The following is a 17338-nucleotide window of genomic DNA, read 5'->3' as shown; positions in this document are numbered from 1 at the left end:
CTGATTAATAAAAATCCAAATTTCAAAATAAAATGTACTCTTTCTCAGCTTTCACGTAACTGTTCAGTCGAGCGAAATTAAATAGTAATTTTGGTCGCATTAAGTTCCATTTAATTTGTACGTCAAGGGGTTAATTGGTTCATTTGCTAGGAATAAAATTTGATTTCGCCGTATTTAAATAAACGTTTATTTCCGTGAAATAAACCTTATATTTAACAAATAAATTTTTAAATCTTTTAAGTCTTCTTTCTCAGTGTAAAATACGTATACACTTAGCGAACGAACAGCGAATGCGAACTTTCGTTGTTACATTTTGGAAAAAATGTGTATGTAACAAGCCTGAACAGAACGTTTCCAGTCGATTTACTCGTAAGGTGCACTGAGAAAAGGACTTGATAACAATTACCAAAATTCGGCTAAATAATTCCAAATTAAATTGTTTCTTTGATTATTGCAACAAAATCATTTAGTATCATGTATTGTATATAATATATAATACTACAATACAATATATGGTATTAAATGATATGGTTGTAATAACCAAACAATTTAGTTAAAATTATTTAACCAAATCTTGGTAATCATTACCAAATCCCTTTTACAATATAGCCTATCATATGATTGTAAAGAAAGTTTGTGCGCGTTTAGACGCGAATACATCACACGCTCGTTGTTCGTTCGTTGTTCGTTCGTTAGATGCACACGTAAATGCCAACGTGAACACATCGCTTTGAGACACACGTTGCCTCCCCTTTCCCTAAATCGGTCTGATCGGATTGATCATAAGACTCATTACGGTACTTCGGTGCGCGATTGATGTGCCGGGAACAGCATAAGCAGCATATTCCCGCAGTCGAAAGGGTAATTACCACATCTCATTGTTATTAGATTTCAAAGGGAAACCAAATCTCGTGTTCTCGTTAGCTCGCTATCGAATACCATCGCGTATCCTTGGTTCATCTGATCCGAGCAAAACATCTCTATTATTGTAATTGATTAAAAGAAAACTTTTTATAGTGTTGGATCTAGCGGAATTCATTGACGACAGAGATTGAGCCACGAGGATAGTTTGAAGTCTCGGTGGAAATGCGGATGCCGCACCGGAGGATCCGGTTCGGGCCAAGCAAGGTCGGTTCGAAGGTAATCTCAAAGACTCGCTGTGCTTCTCTATTCTACCCTTTGCTGCTGAAAACCGGGATGCAAACATTAGTATGATTAGTATTATGACGGCAAAGGACCCCAATTCTCGTTTGCTTGTTAATCCCGGATTCCTGACTACGATTAACGAAATTGTATTTTCTTTTTGTTCCAGATCTCGGTAAAAGAATCTCGGTGGAAATGCGGATGCTACACCGGAGGATCCGGTTCGGGCCGAGCAGGGTCGGCTCAAAGGTAAACTCAAAGATTTGCTAAATTCTTTTTTAGTCCTTTGTTGTTAAAAATCGAGATATAAAAATCAATACAATTCGTATTTCGACCGCAAAGAGTCAGTTCTTGCTCGTTTGTTAAATCGAGTCCCTGAGTATGACTAACGTAATTGTATTTTCTTTTTGTTTCAGACCTTATGGCAGAACGTGGCTGATCCTGATTCTCGTCGGTTGGTGAATATTCAATGGGAAAGAAATGAAAACGAAAATTTAAGGTGATGGTATTAAAACAAAATGGAAAATAAGGTGGTGGATTTTTATATATTTTTATGGAGGCAATGCGATATATTTTGGTCGTAGATTATTGCATGTGGGATTTTTCTCGAAGTATTTAGAGGATCGTATTTTCAAATGTCTACGTCGCGCAATAAAACGCGCAATAAAATATGTAGTCTCGAATTTATTTCTATAAAACACGTCTATTCTTTGTTTATTTAGTCTTATATTTGCTTTAAATGTCTCGTATTTGTTCAAGTTATGAAATTATATTGCGAAATCGAATAGCTTTAATTAATTCAATACGATTCTCTTATTGTTTCGATCATAATATAATTTCATATTATGTATATTTGACGCGCGAGACTGTCGTGCCCATCGATGAGCATTATAATTGCGCGAGCGAAACGTGCGATTACTTCACTCCTGATATTTCGCGTTCACTGTAGTCATTAATTTTTTGCATTTCTTTCACGCGTTTTTACATCGCGAGTAGAGTCAGTTTTTTTTTATTTGTTTACGTGTCACACGATTTATCACGAAAAATAAAAATTTATTAAAGAAGTACGAAGTAACTGATTATATTATTGTTATTTCCAGTAGTTGATTATATTATTATCGAAGAGAGTTAAAGTTTATTAAAAAAATTTCAAGTACCTGATTTTATTATCGATTATATACGCGATTTTATATTTTACGCGAGGATACATTTTACGATCGCCACGATTCCTAATGTTCAATTATTTATGTTTGCGTTGCGTCGCGACTCTTTTTGTTCTCTCTCTGCTCGCGCGCATCACTTGTTTTCAGAACAAAACAGTCTTCCGTTAAACTTCGTAGAGTTAATAATTCGAAAATAAACTTCGCTAATAATCGGAATAGACACCGTAATAATATTGTGCAGCTGTTTTCGCAGCAATATGCGGAACTGCTTTCGCAACAATATTGCGGAAATATTGTCTTCGTAAAGGAATCTGATATTGATTGTTTTACGTCATTATTGTGGCCAGCTTGAAGATCGCGTTGTTTTGATTTGCGAGTCGCAAATGTTTCGAAATGCCGGAAAAGGAGGTCTTTTGGATATCTGGATGCTAGTGGACCTCGGCTGGAGACGTGACGAACCTGGCTTAACATCGCCGGATTTCGGACATCGATGAGTTTCAATGCTGATTGGTGAACGATAAATTGTAAGCTCATAAAATATTATACTACGTAGTGCATGAGTAAAAATCGTATTGACCTCCGACATTTACGGCATGATTTTACTCGAGTCGCAATTTAAATTCCACTAAAGGTCTCGCAGGTGCAGTTGTATGCCTCTAATATAGCGCCCCTTGAATTGCAATGCCTCATGTAGAAACCGCCAAGGTCCTATTTCACTTCGATTTTCTCTCGTTGTTGCACCGAATTGAAATTTAAATCTTTATTCGTGTTTGTGTGGACGCACAACTGTATCCTTGCCTTTTCAATTCCTTCTCTTTCTTCATCTCTTTAAAGTTTTTGAACATTATTGAAATGTTCACAACCGCCAAAGTGGAGAATCGTTTAATATTTATTTATTATTATATTTAACTACATTATCATGCCCACGATTGTTATTCAAATTTTAATTAATCTTTGAATTTATCAATGGAAACCAGTGTTGCAGTCAGTACGTTAACGTAGAATCGAATTTTCGACTCAGCTTATTATTATAATGATCATGATGATGATTATATTCATAGCAACGACAATAACGAGGATATTATATTATTTTATTATAATTGATATTATAATGTAATTGCGCGATAATATTTTCAAATGATTTCTCATATCCGTATGATATATATGGGACAATTATATTATCTGCTCACTCAAGTCCGTATACGGATTATCCGGATGATCCGGATATTAATATTGAAAGTTATAACGCGTATGAATTTCCATTCGGCGATTCGCGTGCTATTTCTATCGCTATCGTGTCTCGTCGACGGGTTCAATTTACCAACCACTAATAACTAAACTGACGCAAGTTAAACGCGATATTCCGAGCGTTTTATATTGAGTTGTTAGACGAGGCGAGATAGAGAGGTCAGAAAAACGGTTCGAAGTTCGTCGGAGAAGCGACAATAGCCCACCGTCATCCTGACGTGGTTTTGTTACCGTGATTGATGCATGAGGTCGATTCGCCTCGCACAGAAGACTGCGACTAGGTGAGAAAAGCGGCCATCGTCGTGCGTCTTTCAGATTCTCGCGAGAATAAGTCCCTTTAAAAGCACCGACCGACGACGCTCTAAAAGCATGGACTGACCCTGTTCTTTTTTCTCCTCCTTCTTTTTGGAATAATGCCTAGCGACAGGTTTTGAGAAGAAAAACGACGTGCATTATCGTGTTTAGTAGACTCTTCGCTCTCTTTCGCGCGAGATATAGAGAAAGTAGAAAGTAGGAGGAAGCAAGCCCGTGGCAAGGACATTAGCCGGCTCTACATTTTGCGCAATATCATAAATCTTTTCGGTCGTTATTGCTTTCTTCCCATAATTCCGCTATCACCGCCGCGAACTTCGCAATCGGCTTAAAGCGAGAGCGCCGTCCGAGTATCGCGGACGCCCATTTCCATAAATATCCGATCGATCGTAATTATTAATACTTCCCAGGAAATGATTTCTATCGCGTTCACGCGGCCCGCAATTCCGCGTGCGCGATACGATCCGCGCGATCTACGATCGCCACCGTATTCTCGCTCCTCGGGAACGGGAACTCACGCTTTTCCGAAAGCGGGGAAGTCCCCGGGGTGATTGCCATCTTTTAGACACGAAATCAATTTGTCGCCAACGAGCCGGCCCGCGTGTAGAAGTTTGCTCGTTAAACACCGAACAAATTGCCTCGCGATTTACTTAACACGACGGTGAAATGACACGTATACGCGCGTGCGCTCTTGCGCGATACTTCCAGACACTCGAGATTTCAGTCAACGCGAGCACCGAGCTGACGAAGGATTTGTTTCGTACCATTTTTTAATTTAAATTCTTTACCTTGGCGAGATACGTTAGACTGTTTATGTTTGTTGTCTACTGCCTCTCGCATTGTTGACTCCTTCGAGAACATTCTCGAAGTTCGTTATTGTTGACTATCGCTGCCTTCATAATCGGCAGCGGCTCTCGATAATACGAGCTGGTTTTTGACTTTCAACGGAGCTAGACTATCCAATCACATACAAAACACCGCTCGCAATTGATCTTTTTTAAATAAACCAGCAAGATTAATAAAGAGTTCGTTGATCGGCGTCTGTACCGTCATCCTCGCAACCAGGAAATTAAGCTGGAGGTTCTACCTCGTTTGCGTCAACCGTGGACTTCCCGAAGCTACTCGCAAAATCATCAACAAGAGTTTTTCAATCGTCGGTAATTTACATGAGTAATTCGTTGGGTTGCAACGTGCAGCCTCCGCAAACTTTTGCCGCGACATCTCCGCGAACACCGGATGCGCATTTATCCTGCGGCAAGTTTACGACAAGTTGACACGCCGGAAAATCGGCGGATGGATTTTTGCACGGAGATATTATTTATCATTAATGACCGAGGAGTTGCCGTTCATCATCCATCTATAGGCTCTCTGTATATATAGATATATTTTCCTCTCGCCGGAATTTAAATGGAGAATTACGGTCTTGTCAGCCCTATCTTCCCTCCATCTAAATTCTATCCTTTCATATCGGCGGGAGATTAAGCAGGGAAAGATTATACCCGGCTCGAATTGCGGGTTGTCCGCGGCGTTGGATGGCAGGGGGGGATGGACGGCGTTGGATGGATGGGAGGGGTGTTACTCGTTAGGACGTCTTATTTTCGCGCGGAATGGAGCCGCTCGATAAACGCGCACGGCGTTATCCGATAACAACGCGCGATCTCCCGATCGCATCAGCCGATCCCGCCACTGCATTTTCGCAGTCGCTCTCGCGATCGCTTCGCGGGAATTCAATTAGCCCTCAGGAACGGTCGTGCCGCTCCTGCATTTTGGGCAGAACAAATATGTGCATTACCGCGGCAGTGTGTGCTTGTCACTTGCACGGAATTACATTAATTTACCCCGCGGATGCAAGCCGCCCGGAATTTGTGGCCCCGAAAGACCGGCACTGGCAGTTTACTCCGCGTTTATGCGCGACACTTTTAAGTCCCGAGAAAGCGCCCGACATCTCGTAATTGTGCCTTTCGTCGCGTCGTTTGCAGCGAGGGTCATTTGCGCGTTGAAGAGCGCCGTCGCGGCCGATTGTCCGGAAAATGGTGGGGAATTAAGTCCGATTAAAAACTCTCGACTCGTGTTTCTTTTAACGCGGCCGAATGTCCCGGCTGAACGTAACAATTTCTTTTTGAGAATCAACAGAGCTCTTCAAACTCACGGGGGACGCTCCATTATAGCATCGAGCTGGCGCAACGATGATATCGATAATATATCCGGCTGTCCGGTTGTGCCCGCGGTGGTTACTCCGCGAATTTATGTTGCCGCGCAGCGCGGAAAATCGCGCGAGACGAGAAAAATCGAGGTCGGTGGTGCACGCCCGCGGCAATTAGGGGATCATCATCCGAAATCCCCCGTATCAAGCGACGCGTGCCTGAATTATTGAACACCGCTCACGGCTCGCGCGCAGCTCTTAATCTTTGATAAACGCATTTATACAAATGCGACGTTTAAGCCGTTTACTCTAATATTCGGCCCGAGTTAGAGCAAATCCGCCGCAAACATGCTTAAATCGTTAATGGCCGGCGCCGTGAACATTGGGCGCACACGTTAGGGAATAATTCATTTATAGCCGCGCGAGATTAGGATTGCTTGAGGGGCGTTCGAGATTAACCCGTCGTTAATGCGCAATTGACCTACAATCAAAAGCAGGACCGCGACATCTGTAACATATAAGAGGTCAGCTGCAATCGACTTAGCTAATGGCGACGCAAACGCGAGGATTTATGCCGGAGTTAAGCAACATGGTGTAAAATCCCTTCCGCTCCGCTACACCTTGTACACGCCAAATGATGCGAATATTCGCGAATGAATGCTATAATTATCACGGCCTGTCAGCTGCTCTCTCTCTCTCTCTCTCTCTTGCTATCTACGGCCTCGGTCTTCAACGTTGATTAAGTGCGGGAGAATTACTTTCGCGTTTGCGAAGTTGGCAGAATTACTTTCGTGTTTGCGTCGCGAAACGCTTTTACGCGCGCGTAATTAACGTCCACGCGCTAATTGCGCGCGTTTTATACGCTACGATTCTATTATATTACACCCGCGCGAATTAAATAATAAATAAATAGCTCTCCTTTCTCCCTCGCTGGAAAAGATTTTCAGAGGGAGAGAGAGAGAGAGAGAGAGAAACCGACTCCATCTATCACGAGGATCTTAAATTCATTCGATGTGGCTTCCGAGTTTGGCGCCGTGTCTTTCAAAGATTTGCATCCGACGTTTCGTGAACATTTCAGTTTACTTCAGGGTGAGGATCGGCCTGAAACTGAACAGTGAAAGACGCGGCGCCGACTCGGAAGCCGCGTCGAATGTTTATCCACACACGCGAAAGCTGAAAATTTCATCTTAAGTCCATCTTTAAAAGTAACGACGATTATATCGACTCTCGCGTCAAGCTCTCGAGTTTGCATCCTCCCGTGTCCGTTTCTTCGAACTCACAGCCACCGCCGCTTGTAACTCAGTATCATCGCGATACCGTGTGCCGCAAAATTTCGATTTCGCGTGGTGGAAAGCGCGCGGGTAGCGAGCTCCGGCTTTTTCGATTTCAATAAAAACGTATGCGAAGCACTCGCGTCTTTGGACCGCGCGCAAACGGTGCCCACATAGGTATCACGTTGCCCTTTGTACCGCCATTCGAACGAGGCGAGCCGTAGCCGATTTTTCCAGCAGCCTTTAAGCGCGCGAGACATAAATGTCACTGCTCGTTGCGAGTGACGCGACACGACGCGACCGTCGATACTCGTCGTAACGACAGATCGCGGCCGAACGGTCCTGATATATATTTCCCCGTCGGATTTCCCGTCGTAAAGGGAGTGTCCTCTGCTCTTCCGATCGCGTCTCAAAAATCGCCGAGTGTCACCGGATTATCCGGGTAATCATAACGTTGCCGTGTTTACGAGGAAACGAGCCGAGTAACAGTACACTCCCGCTTCCTTCCTTCCTCTCTCTCTCTCTCTCTCTCATCATAGCCGTTAGTTCGATAAATTTGTTGAATTTCATGTCGACGTGAGCTTCTCGTGCCGAAACGTAGCAACGCGCCTCGCCGTATGCTTTTATGTATCGGACATACGCATCCATAATTCAGAGCAGACTCTGTATAATTAAGGAGAGCTTTAATACGCTTATACGCGGAGACAGAGTGAGCGCCGAGACGTAAAGTTTGCCAGCACGATTCTCTTATACGTGTGGCAGCTTTAGGCTCGCGAAACAGCCCGAAGTCTGTGTCCTTTTCACATGAAGCACGCAGTCCTAATTTATTCAAAGCTCCGAGTAATTAAATGCTGCGCGCTGCATACGTTTTCCCTCCCCGTTCTATCCTTGGAAGTTCGCCCGTAAAACTGAGCGTGATGAAAAGAGGAAGACGAGAAGTAATCGTGGAGAAAAACTTGCGTCGCGGTCTCGACGACGAGGATCGCAAATTGCAGTCGTGTAATGCGCGGACTTTAAGTACGTACGTATCTGCAGTGTCTGTAGATGATCTCCTTTCGGTAAATTTCGCGGAACGAATTAATTTCCGAAGGAATCAAGATCTGAAAAACACCCTCACTACTGTCTTTTTTTATCGTGCTTTACGTCGTTTCAAATTAAAAACAAAATTGACACTTCGCAATATTACCAATCCGATCCTTCGAAATTCTTCAATTTTCATCGCAGATTAATTTCTGCATCAATCCAACGACAATTTATTTATTTATTTATCCGTACTTCCTATTGCGATAATCTGATATCGCAACATGAACTTCAACTCGAGGAAAAACGACGATACGCCTGTCGAAAGCTCGGCAGTATCAGCTTTACAACGGTCTCTTCCTCAGGTCGCTAGGATGTTGAAGCCGTAGGAGCGTCGTTTGTGATTTATGTCGCAGACAACATGATAAGCCTTAGCAGTATCGTATTTAAATGCAAACATAAAGTACTAATGTTGATATTCGTATAGAAAAATTCGGCTGCAGACGCAATAAATAAACATCTCATTATTCGTGCTTGTATTACATCTCATTATTCGTGCTTGTATTACTTCTCTTCTTGAAGAAATCTTACCTTCGTTAGAGTAGTATACATATTCCTTTCCACAATGGGTTTAACGATGTATTCAACAGAGTTCGTGCGTTATTATTGAGACATATCGAAGTTTGCTCACTGCATGCGTGCAACTTTTGTCCGTCTGGGAACACCGTGGCACCTGCCGAGTTAGATGGAACGTGTGGGTGAGAGCAGGCTATGTTCTTGTACATAAGGGCATTAACAGAATAGTTATCTTGATATGAATGACTTACGAATGGTTTCAGACAATGTTATATGTTTTAAGTTTTTGCCTTTAAGTAACGTACAACGACTGTCTTAAGTTTTAAAATGAAAAACTATTCTGTTTGTGACTGACGACACACCGTTGTATAATAAAAAAAATAAACAAGTGATAATTTATAAATAAAGATCTAGGACATATAAAATGATTTAAAATTATGCGTCAAAAGTAAATTATAAGTCAACCATTCTGCTGAGATTCTAACCGGGTTTACACAATGGCGTCTGGGAATATGAACCCGCGTTCCCCCACTCTTCTGCTGCGTCGTCTGGCCGCTTTTCCCGGCCTTCACCGATCACATGGTCGGCCGACCATAAAGTTGTTGCGCCCATCACGCTTGCGCAGTGTGTCTTTAAAACATCGAGAGTGCGTATTGCACGCGCTGCAACGAATGTCGCTGATATCAAGTGTGTCGAAATTCGCTTGAAAGTGTCGCGGAAGAATCGACGTACAGACACGAATTAAAAAGCAACCTTCTGGGTGAATCTGCGCGCATCTGTGCTGCTTCTTTATTGCAGGTTCAGATAATTCACGACCACACGTGTCGCGATAGATTTAGAAAGCTCTTTGCGCAAAGTGCCGTACCTCACCCGTGACTCAGCTCAGATTTGTCCTTTCATTACTGTTATCGTGAAAATTACGATAGGTGTTGTAACAAAGGAAACGATTAAAAGGCTTATGAGAGGAATTTGTCGCACGTTATCGCACGAGCATCGTAAATCCGCCAGTTACCGTTTATCGTTCGTCGGTGAATTAATTTTTATAGCGTCGTTCTGCCTTGACAACAAGTGCAACGATAGATCGAGTTATTAAACATTAATGAGAGATATTTACATTGTCGGTAATTATGGTAATCTTATATTCAATTGATAATCATTACGGATTGTAATTAATACTCAGCGTTGACGTGTTTTAATATTCCAGTGAAACCCTCGATGAAATATTCAAATCGTGATTATTAAATATCATCATGATTTCCGCAAGGTGGTACTTTTTAAGTTCAATAATTTATGCGCTCTTTTCTACGATGCATTTGGATTGGACGAAGGTGTTCATTTTATTGTGTTATCTATTGCAGAAATATAACGAGAAAAACGCGACCGTTTCTCAGCTCTAAATACGACATCTCGTATCCCGTTCATATATAAAATTCAGAATTGGCCAAGAATACGTCTTGTCCTAAACGTAGTCGGAATAGAGAAAAACGCCTCGAAAATTGTCCCTTATTTCATCCTTGTTTCCCATACCATCAATGATACTTTGTCGGGTGTTAAAATTGCAATTTGCTCGGAGTGTCTTGCGTTTCCCGATAGATCCGTATCTCTCTCGGCATGATATAAAATCGCGACAGCGGCAATCGTAAAGTACGCCGAACCGTTGTCGTAAAGTACCAACGCCGAAGAAAGAAAGTAGCGATACTTCCTCTCCGCTTGTTTACTCAGTGACGAAGATACTTTACGTAGGTGTGAGAGAGAACGTGTGCTACGTTACGAAAATCGATGGCCTAATGAAATGTCGAAGCGCGACACGTGACGCCGCAAAGATCATTGTACGCGAATTATACAGGGTGTTTCGAAGAAGCCTCGGAAGTAGGTCTTCAAAGGAAGAGAGAGAGAGAGAGAGAAAGGGGAGGGGGATGAAGGAGAGAGAAGTTCGTAAATGTCCAACATGTAGCTGCAAATCCCGTCTAAATTTATGTAACATTATTCGAAAGTTTTTGTAATTAAAGCCGACGATTCATGCGAATGGCGGTCACTGTTGATGCTTACCAGGCCCTTTGTGAAATGCATGGATTGAAATAATATCAAGCCACTTATTAGTGTGACAGATACACGGAAAAGAGGGATTAGTTTCAGCAGCTAAACTAATTCTAGCATATGGACACTTCAAACTTTAGCAGCGTGAGCAGTTTCAATCGCTGCAGTAGCGAACTCTTCTTCCGCAGCAAACGTATTATCGTCAATAACACTTATACGATAGTACGTTTGTTGCTGCAGCAATTGGAATTGCTTGCGCCGCTGGAATTTTCGGCGCTTATATATCATAACTAGAATTTGGCTGCCAGAGGAATTAAATATAGTTGACAAAAGAGATGCCGGCGAACACTTTTCATATCATCGTACGAGCGATTTCAGTCGCCTCCTAATATTAAATTACTTTATACTATAAAGCGACGTCACTCCTAGATGCAGCGGGCTCCCTCTCAAAGCACAAGTTCAGGCACTTCGGAGGCACTGTGTATAGCGCACGAGTGTACGCATGGAGAATACACGTCTCACTATATTCCGAGGGACACACAATGGGCGCGGCGCGACGTGCTATTAGATCACGGAATAATCATCGTCCTGGCTCGAGGACAGTGCCAGGTGGGGTCCATCGTGGCCGCGCGATCGGATTGTCCGTAATGCAGACAGGAGGATCACTGCCGGAGGGGGGGGGGCGTGTTCTCTGTGCTTAGAAGCCGGAAAACATTATCTTTCGTTACGAACCTTCGGTCCGGCTCTCCCATCTTCTTTGCAGGGTCTTCTTTCATATTTCCCAGACGAAATGAAGACGAAGCGAGGAAGAACGAAGCCGCGCGTTCTCCGCACGGAGGGACGATGATATACAACCTTTCTGTCTGTCTCGCGTTTGTTCGCCCGCGTTAAACCCGCGCCCTGAGATTAAAATCGCGCATCGACCGTCGCGCGACGTTGAGGTAAATCGTGCGGGATAAACGAAGTTGTAATCACCACCGCTGCTACCACCACGTCGACGCGACGTAGATCGATCTAGTGTGAGGATGCGGGCTGCGGGCGGCAGCTTCCCAGAACGCGTATAAATGCGGATGATGAACCGGTTCGCGCATCTGTAACGAGAAGGTAAACCGCCGGGTGAGCGAGCAACGCTTGGATAAAATTTCGAGATGGATTTACGAACGGATCGACCGGGTATCGAGTGTTTTCGTGGAAATCGCGGAAGGCATTGTCGCTGGGAGAGTGATATCGCGACATTCCGCCGCGGAAAGAGCGATTTAGCGGCGAACGGAGGCGGAGCACGGCTGTGCCGCACGCATTTTGCGCTTACGCGAAGCTCGCGCGTCTATCTTGCGGGAAACGAGGCGGTGAGTTGTCTTCGCGGAACGCGCCACAGTATTTGCAAGTGGAAATCGTCGAGAAAGAGAGAGAGAGAGAGAGAGAGAGTGAGTGAGCGTGTGCGTGAGAGATAGACAGAGAGAAAGGGGGAATAAAGCCGTAATCAGTAAGGGAAAATTTACTTTGACGTCTCTCGATATTTGACGTCGGTCGGGAAGGATGTGTTTCATAAATGCGGGCCGTGTTTTCCCGTCGTATAATGGAAAGCTTCCGGAAAAGACGTAGAGTTGGAAACGTCAGGGAAACGTCCGCTCGGCGCGAGATCGGAGATCGACGAGTTTTATTTCATGACTCGCGGGATTCCTCGCGGAGAATAAGGATTTCGGAAGGAAAAAATCGAGAGAGAGAGAGAGAGAGAGAGGTAGAGATTGACATTTCGCTTGCATATGAAAAGGCATCTCAACATGCCCGCTTTATACCGTACAGAATACGCGGGGAGAATAATATTTAACCTCCGTGGAGCCTCGAAAGATCGTAAATGCTACGTGAGCTCCTTTGAAATTCGAATTCCATGAAATATTTTGTCGGCAAAGTGGACGAGAGTGCGGGCCGCCCAGCGGATTTTCATATTTCATCCCTCTCGGATTAATGCGAAAATTACTCGCCGAAAGTAGTGGCTGGACGTGTGATTTGTAACAATGCGAACGGCGCGCTATCTCGTTAGGCAGCAATAATTGCTTAATATCGACCTACTCGGCGCACAGTTCGCTTGGAACTTCACCGCGTATTTTCGCATTCGCGCTCGGCCGAGGTGAAATCTTTCCCCTGGTGGAATATTAAGTTTCGCCCGATAAATGAGAAAACAAAGTAGACATTACGCGGATTATTTTACTCTGTAATTTTTCATCGCCAGATCTCCGGCCCGGGCGAACAAAGAAGCGCGTTCCCCGCGTTCTCCGATTAAAAATTTTTATCGCGGCTATTCGAATTACGTCGTCGTCCCCCGTAATCGCGCTCACGTATCGCTGTGTTATTTTAGTACTTCGCGAACTTCGGCGTTCGAGCCGCGACTCGTTTATCGAGTCGACCGTGGGCGCATTCTTAAGCTTCCTCCCTGGGCCCTGATATCGTCACGGGGGAACCTCCGCCGATCGATACGGCTGCAGATCGCGATTAACAGACTGCGCATCGCGCTCTCTCCCAAGGTGGCGATGTTTCAAGCGTTTCGCTCGACACCTTCGCGCATTCATCATAACAGCGGCCGGCCGAACTTCCCGGCTAATCCCAGCGCTCTCTAATTAACGCCCGCGGACTTGCAACGCGAGGCGGACTTTGAAGAAGCGCGAGACGGATCCTCCTTCCCCGACGGCGACGACGACGCGAGCGAGTAACGACGTTACGGAACTTTCGGCTTCCGCGCAAGAATCGGACGCTGCGGAAAATTCGTTAAATGTCGCGTTCACGGCGAAGAGGCGAAAAGTCGCGAGCTGTGCGTTCCCGCGGAAACTTCGACAAAATAGCGCGCTAATATCTCACGATCTCCATTAGCGATATTCTTCCTCGGCCGCCTCCCCCCTCTCGGCGATGCGAAGGCGGCGTGCCCCACCGCCCCGCGATCAAATAACGGAGGCGCGCGGAATTCGTCGCGTGTCCGAGCTTCGGGAGAGACGGAGGTGTTAACGACACGAACGAATATTTTCCTCGGTTGCACCCGTGCGAATGAAAGAAGGAACGCTCGACAGAGCCGCGGCGCGTCTCGACGTTAATTACACCCGCGTCCGGCGTATCTTCGGGGACAAGTCGTTATTTATCTCGCGAGATAATGTTCCGTTTCACCGACGTTTCTCATTCTCCGCTTGAGAATCATTCATTCCTACCCGCTTCGAGTCCCCTCGCTTCGCCCGGCCCTCCCGATTCATTTGATAATGCACGCTGGCGAGTGTGAGAAGATAGAGAGAGGGAGAGAGAGAGAAGGACATCAATAATCCCGTGACAGCCGCATGAAAATGTTTCGCGCTATGAATTATTAATTCATTCATACGATCGACTCGAGCGACGTTCGAAGGTTGGGCCGAAAATTCGGGGCGCCGCCTCTTCGTTTCGAGTAACGACCGACCCGAGTCGCGGTCCTTCCCTCACTTTTTTCTCCCTCGATCACATTTTGGAGAAACCGCGCGAGAGACGCTCGAAAATGTCGGCGCGACGCGAAGATAAACGAAAATCGAAGCCATACATTTCGCGACGGCGCCTATCTCGCGCGAACCGAGCCCGTTATCGTCTGTGGTGTTTTCGCCGGAGGGAGGAATATTTCGAGATATCGAACAGACGGATTGATTAGCTCCGGCGCGATCGAAGGGAGAATATCCGCGCCTGTAATTTATCGCACGCTCTCGCGCGAGCAACGGGCACGCGCGCGCCAAACACAGCTGGCTTCGCGTCGAAGTGGGATTTATTCGGGCGTTCAATCTTCATTTCGTCCTTGTCGCGGGGCTGCGCTCTCTTCGAGGCCGCAAACGCCAGCGACACGTGAGAACGTGTAACGCGCGATCCCCGACGTCGCGAACGACGTTTCCTGCAATAAGACCGGGGGAAGACGACCGTTGCACAGTAGGTACTGATGTTACAAGCATTCGAAATGGTAACACGTTGCGCCGCCTGCAACTATCTCCGCTATCTGCTTAACGCGGAAATGGAAAGGAGATTTTGCCGTGACGTAAACGGCGGATCCCGCTCCTCGCGAAATGCAGAACGAACGTGGTGTTTTATTCGAGGAAAATTGACCGAAACGCTACCGCGGCCAAAAGCACACATCGTGCTTTCTCTCTTTCTCTCGTTTTCTTTTTTTTCTCTCCGTACATAAATTCCGACAAACACGCAATTGATCCAATAGACGTGATCCCGATGTGTAAAAAAAAGAGTAATAAAACCCGCGGATGCTCTGGAGAGATACTTTATTAGTTGAGGCGGAACAGAGTAGGTAAAGCAGACCCCGGCTAAGCCGAGCTGAGCGGAAATCGAGCTGAACGGCGGTCGCGGGAGCGTTTATATAAACTTTCGTTTCGCCGTTATGTCACCCCGTATTTTCCCTGGGAAGCTCTTTGCGGCTCGTCAATTATGGATCGGAAGCTACGAGCGCGGCATCGGTTCCCGCGACACGACGTCGCATTTCATACGATCGCTAAAGCGACATCGTGCGAGGAGGCGCTCAGAGATCCTCGCGCGCGTACTTATCTCGAAATGGACATATCGTGAGAGAGCCCTCGCGACCGGGACGAGGAGCCTCTGGATTATGTGAACGGAATTTAACGAGAGCAGTCGCGATGAAAAACGTAATAATGTCGAGTGAGATTGAAACGGAGAGGTCTTAGGTCCCGCTAGAGACGAACCCCGGCAGGATGGGTGGGAACGGCGAGGGGAGGAGGGCGAGAGGGACGAGAGAAAAGAGGCACGAGTCCGTCCGATCCATTATTCGAAGTCGTTCCGAGCGAAGAGCAGAATCTAGTAATCCAGGAAGCGGCGTATTCGCTCGTTGACTTTTGGACGGCGAGGAAGAGCGTTTCGCGCGCGCGAATTGCCGGGAGAAGCGCTATCGAGAAGCGAAACGGAACCGAACGGGGACAGCAGGAAGTGAAAGAATGAGACGTAGAGAGAGGGAAGGAGAGAAGGAGAAGAGAGACAATGGGTCGATATTTCGGCATGACGAAAGAAATGAAGAAAGGTGGAAGAGAAAAGGCAGAAAAAGAAATGTGCCAGCCCGAGCGCGTTTCGAAGACGGGCCGCGTGTCGGGACGTAAATGCCTCCCGATGTTCGTTCTGACAGAATGATGTATAATCTCACTTATAGTATCGCATCCCCGACCCGTCCTCTTGCATTCCTGACCACCATCGGCGTGTTCGCGCGTTCCCCGCGGTATTTTTTCCCCCATCTCGCCGTTTCGAGTCTTCTCTTTCCTCGTCGGGGGTAGATAACGAGATCTCCATCCGCAGCGATTCGCGTGATCTGCAGGAAGGAGGAGTTGTCACGTCGAATAGGTCTCGTGTCTACGTATCTTTCGGACGAAAGATGTGGAGAGGTTCGCCCTGGAGCCATTTCATTAAATTCTTTGTTCTAGAATTTGGATTCCTCGACCCGACTATAATAAGATTACTTCGAACTTTACTGTCGTCTCGTAGAGATTCTCATGATATTTCTTCGGATGGGCAACTCTTGATCAGCCAATTACAGAATGTCGACCTTACGAAATATAGATATAACGAAAAAATCGGGACTTTTAATAAAAAAAATTAGTAAATCAGGTAAACGGTAAGTTAGGTAATTAAAATATTTATTCATTATTATGTCAAGATCAAACAATCAACTGAACATAGTTTTCTATTTTATTTTAATATAAATAATAATTCGTTTATATACAGATTCGTTTATATATAGATATATAGATTTATAGCAGACTGGTGAAATTCTTAAAATAAAATGAAGGAATAATCAACGGAGCATAACTTTTTCTATATTATGTTTTAATACAAATAATCACATATTACGTCTAAAATTGCACTGACATTTTTAAATAAAATTGAAAAACAATCAACGAAACCGCTTACGGTTTTGTCGAGACGTTTTCAATGGAAACCGAAAATCGGGATCGAGATGATTGGTCAATCTAGTCTCATGTTATATCCTTACGTGATAACAATACGCGGGAGTATCTCGAAATTTACGTGGTGCGCGTGAATAATTAGACACACGAATATCCATCACGTGTGTATACACAGCAGATATTGCAGACGCAATTTTCCCGCGGGACGCGTATTTTTAATTTTCGGTAATTACAGTAAATTCCCTTCAACGCTGTCGCGGGCAGATGGGTCTCCGGCTATGGAACTTTCTCATACGTCTCTCTTTAGAGACCACGGGCCAAATTACTTTCCGGGACGTACACCTCATACGAGAAAGCTGAAAGTAAACTTTGGTATCTTTGCACGAAACGATAAAGCCGAAGTGGGTTGCTCACTTCCAGCATAATTGCGGAATCCGCAAATTATACGTACGATCGCGCGCAACATCCATTTGAAAATTATTTGTGCGAGCCGAAAATCAATTAACAGTCGCG

The 17338-nt window shown here is 45.1% G+C and overlaps 2 protein-coding genes across 2 annotated transcripts in view; one reads left to right on the top strand and one right to left on the bottom strand.

Annotated features, from left to right (window-relative positions):
- LOC106750036 (5-hydroxytryptamine receptor 2A-like) overlaps positions 1–17338 on the bottom strand; it is a 137032-nt gene that overhangs the window by 74282 nt on the left and 45412 nt on the right. The gene's annotated exons all lie outside the window — the stretch shown is intronic.
- Positions 2750–17338, top strand: part of LOC106750038 (aquaporin AQPAn.G-like) — a 122286-nt gene continuing 107697 nt past the window's right edge. Inside the window, exon 1 of the mRNA XM_014630076.1 lies at positions 2750–2830. The gene's annotated coding sequence lies outside the window, so the exon portion shown is untranslated. The remainder of the gene's footprint in view (positions 2831–17338) is intronic.

The sequence above is a fragment of the Dinoponera quadriceps genome, unplaced genomic scaffold (genome assembly GCF_001313825.1).
Source record: "Dinoponera quadriceps isolate SergipeBrazil2010 unplaced genomic scaffold, ASM131382v1 scaffold4444, whole genome shotgun sequence".
NCBI classification, from domain to species: Eukaryota; Metazoa; Arthropoda; class Insecta; order Hymenoptera; family Formicidae; genus Dinoponera; species Dinoponera quadriceps.
The sequence above is the reverse complement of the archived record's forward strand: the minus strand, read 5'-3'. Positions and strand labels throughout refer to the sequence as shown.